The sequence below is a fragment of the Acomys minous genome (genome assembly GCF_964271855.1).
Source record: "Acomys minous genome assembly, chromosome: 7".
NCBI lineage: Eukaryota > Metazoa > Chordata > Mammalia > Rodentia > Muridae > Acomys > Acomys minous.
Window position 1 is genome coordinate 28,105,155 of NC_140488.1, and position 4,906 is coordinate 28,110,060.

Consider the following 4,906-nt stretch of genomic DNA (forward strand, 5'->3'; position numbering starts at 1 on the left):
CTCTTATGGTGTGTTAGTTTAGCTATATAGTATAGGTTGAGTTGTCAATTAGCAAAACTCCTGAAAGAAAAATAATGGCTTTTTAACCATAGAAGTTTTATTTTTTAACCATATTTAAAAGTACTTCAATAATAGAATATTGATCTTATGTGTAGTTTTAAGATACTAACATAATTTAAATAAAAACTTTAATTTCTTTAATTTAAAAGAAAACTCTTTAATATACTTTCTACCATTTGAAAAAAATTTCCATGATATTTCAAATTTATCAGGATGTATCAATCAAAGGTATTTGCTTTGACAGAAATATATTTTACTGTAGTCCACAAATATATGAAATTGAGTATTAAGAAGTGACTGAGGAAATGAAAATTCAATAATGTACATACTTTGAAAAGCACACTCAATAGAAATTTGCAGAGAGATATTGAGAAGATTATTTCAGTAGCTCTAAAAAATTCCATTTGGGGAACATGCACACACACATACACACACACACACACACACACACACACACACACACACACACACCACTACCACCACCACCATCACAACAAAAACACATCACACACATAGTTGACCTACCTCACCCTTTATATGCTCATAGGGTATCAAGTCTCTTCTTGGTAGCCTGCTATCCTTCCTCTGAGTGCCACCAGGCCTCCCCATCCAGGGGACATGGTCAAATATGGGGCACCAGAGTACATGTGGAAGTCAGACCCCACTCTCCACTCAACTGTGGAGAATGTTCTGCCCATTGGCTAGATCTGGGTAGGGGTTTAAAGTTTAACGACCTGTATTGTCCTTGGGTGGTGCCTTAGTTTGGGCAGGATGGCTCAACCGTTAAAGGTTAGGCTCACAAGCATGCTTCGCTTTTATCCAAAATATGGGGTGTGAAGGCCTTTAGCTTATCCACACCTGATAACAGCCTCCTGAGAGGGTGAATAATCTTTGTTATTGGAAAGCTGCCATCTGCAGAGGGTATGATATTTGATAGCTGGAAAAATATCCTTGTCACTTTGAGAGGGTATGAATAGGATAACAGGGAAAGGGAGACAAAAGTCTCTTCAGGATGCTCCAAGAGAGAAATGTTCTGGAGAACACTTCGAAGAGGCTGCTGTTGATTCATTTAACTGCTGCTGTTTGCTGCTTGATGTTTGGTGCTGCTGTTTGCAGTTTGATGTTTAATTGGACTTCTGAAATCCTGCCGACGATTCATCCCTCAAGGAACTGTGTCTAAATGGTCTGCATATCCTATCCCTACTAACTTTTTTTTCTCTGACCTAGGGTCAGTGGGTTGGAAGGGAGGTAGAGGTATTAAGGTATCCCAAATAAAGCATGTTTTAAAAACTCAAAACCTATAAAGTCCTTCGAAAAGTTGTCAAATCATTTGCCCTCAGTCTCATTTTCACAAATGGATTTCAGTGGCATCTCATTATTGGAAGACAATATTTCTTACCAGATATCTTTTACACAGCCATTTACCCCTCTTCAAATTTATCAAGACATTTTTTTCAGAGTACACTACTTATGTTTAATGTATCAAACTAATGATATTTTCATTTCCATCCTCATAACTATGGATTTTAAGATATTTGGCTCTTCATTATTCCAGACCATTATATTCTATAATTGTTCAGAGGAAAGACTTGAAAATGTCCATTTTTTGTAGGGACTCGGGTACTGTAAAGCAGTTTCTGGTATCTTTGGAGAAAATAATCACAGTATCAGTTTTATCAATCAGAAACCCAGAGTGCAGTGCCTAAGCCTCTATGCAAACTTTGCAATTCCTTTTCATTTCAGTGGACATTTAGAGACTGATACATAATTCATATAGAATCTAATGGTTATCACTTATTTTTAAATTAAAACAGAACTTGCACAACGTGTTATTTTATGTCATGTATAAAGACTTCTATTTTATTGCATGTAAGTCATTCAACAATCAGTTGGTTCATACTGAAAGAAATTATTACAGATAATAATCTGTCCCTAGTACCTAAAGACACATGTAAATATTAGATTATATGTCATAAAGGTAAAATTACCATTTATAAACAACAGAAATAATTGCAAATACAATTTGCAAATAATGAAATATTTTGTATTCCTTTGTATTTGTTATTGTTTAATGCACTATCATTTCTTATATAGAGGCACAATATTTTATTTACAATTTGTAAGCATGCTCTTCTTAGGAGTGTGTTGATGTTGATTTTTACCTTACAATGTGTGAATTCAAAAAGTAAAATATATTATTTTGATGCAAGCTCAGGGAAAAGTCATCATTTTCCCAGAGGTTAACTTCTACTTGATTTTACTTAAAAAGCAAAACATTGTATGTAGACTCTGGAGTTATTTTCAAAAGATGTACTTGTTGGCACAAAACAAGAAGTATGGACTATTTGATCACATTCATGTTCTGTATCACAAGAAAGAGATTATCTTCATTTAAAGAAATATAACAGAAAAGGGGTGTATTGCAGGAGACAACATGGAGAAGTAACTCACTTTTTATTCACATATTTATGTATTTTATTTTATGATCTATGTTGAGAAATGTGTTTAATTATTTTAATGAATTAAGTAACAATCATTTAGGAATCTGTCCGTACTAAGCTTCATAAAACATTGAAATGAATATGTCTTTCATAAGGAAAGGAAAATATATATGTGACACTTGAAACAATGCATAATCATTATGAGGATAAATTTCAATAAAATGATTTATGCTAGATTCAAAAGACTATGGAAATGTAATTAAGATATGTAGCTATTGTAATGTTGATTTGTTTTCTGTCAAGCACACTGAATCTTAATGTTACAAATAGCACTGTCAGTATATTTGTTCCTTTCAAACTTCGTGCAGCTATTATGTAGTATATTCTAGCTTGAATCCAGGTTCTATAACATTAAAATCACAAAACAATCACAAGTACAGAGGATAACAAAATATAGAAGGAAGATTGGAATAATTATCTTAGTTATTTTTATCTTAATTAGTTATAAAAATATGTACAAGACAATATTATATTCTAAATAGAAAATTAAGGTTAAGTCATGAAACAAGAAGTAGGAATATCACAGGGGTTTATTAAGTTTGCAAATTATTAAATAAACAAAAAGAATTATTCTGGTTTTTTATATCATTTTAACATCACACCACTTATGATATCATTAAAATAAAGCAAGGCACAACAATACTTGTATATATTTATTTTTAACATCAAAAACAAAATATTTCATAATGGAAGAGACGTATAAGGCTCATAGGTAAAATTATTTCTCATGCAAAATTATGGATTTGATACTACATCTTGCAAAATTGGAAAATAAAATGTATATTTCTGCATGTTACACAAAATACAAAATCAAAGATTATTTTTGGAAAAAATGAACACTTCTCATTTTATTATATTATAAATGTATAGAAATAAGTATATTACACTTTTTATGACAGATTCATAGATCAATAAATTAATAACATTTCAAAACATATTTTCAATAATTAGTCTTGGACAATGTGATAAAGTGAAAAATTAATACTCTTTAGAATATGATGAGTAGACAACTGAATAACCATGTATAATAAAATAAAATTGAACGTTCATCTTTCACCACATTAAAATTACTTCAAAGTAGATCCAAAGGACACATTTAAAAATAATCTCTTACAAGAAATCATAGAAGTAAATATAAGTTGGTACTAATCAATGGCTTGTGAAACATATATTATTGACAAGAAAGCATTCAACAATATTAAATTAAACTTAGTCTAGTAATTTTGAACAAAGAATGATTTATGGATTTGGAAGCTCCCAGAACAGCATTTCAACGGCTGTATTCTGAATGAGCAATGGGTATATATTTTTTTGAAACACTTATCTGAAGTAAAAAGATACTTGGTTATAGCTGTCTGTTCAGTTACTGGTTGTGACTGGCTGTAGTGGAAATTATCCAAATAAAGGGCATCGTGTTCTATGATACAAATTTAAACTTCTTTTAATATCTATTTACATACTAAACTTTATGGCTATTTCTTACCTAAAACTATATAGCATGGACAAACTCACTCTAATAACCTACTGCTCATTTATGTTAACATGTATAAAGATACAGGAGAATCTACAAGAAATAAAAGATACATTAAAGTTAAGAAATAATTTAAAAATTGTTTTTATTTTTAAAATGTCAGTAAGCATGTGAAAACTCAAGCCACAGAGTGATAAAATATGTTTTTGTTTGTGACACAAGATTGGGCTTTGCATTCCAGACAAATGTGTTCATGATCCTCCTGCTTTTGTCAACAGGTGCTGGAATTTGCCAAACTGGGAAGAATATTCTCAAATCACGTATCTAAGAGGGTTTATAATCCATTAATATGATGAATTAAAGTAAGTGTAACTACTTTGGAAAATAGTTTGTCATCTGCTCAGAAGTTAATGTTACCATAAGATACAGTAAATAAACTTCTAATCATGCCCACACCGAGAAATGATAATATATGTCAACATAAAATCATGTATGTGAATGCGCATAGAAACATTGCTCAGGGTAGCTAAAAAGTATAAAGGCCTGTTAGTTGGTGGACATGGTAAAATCAAATAAATTTATATAGAAGTCTTGTACTTATTTTCAGAAATAAATGAAATGCTGTGACATGCTACAAGGATGAACACTGAAAATATTAAATGGAAGACAGATATAAAAGGTCTTTCTGTTATTTCATGAATAGAAATCCTTTGGAATGGGAAAAGATATCAAAACAGGAAATATGTTCATTTTTGTTGGCAGCTAAGGAGATAAAGTGGTGTACACCTGCTCAGGTATGAGTCTTGCTGTAGGATGATAAACTATTCTTTAGTTATATAATGATGATTGCGTCCGAATCTATGAATATATTTAA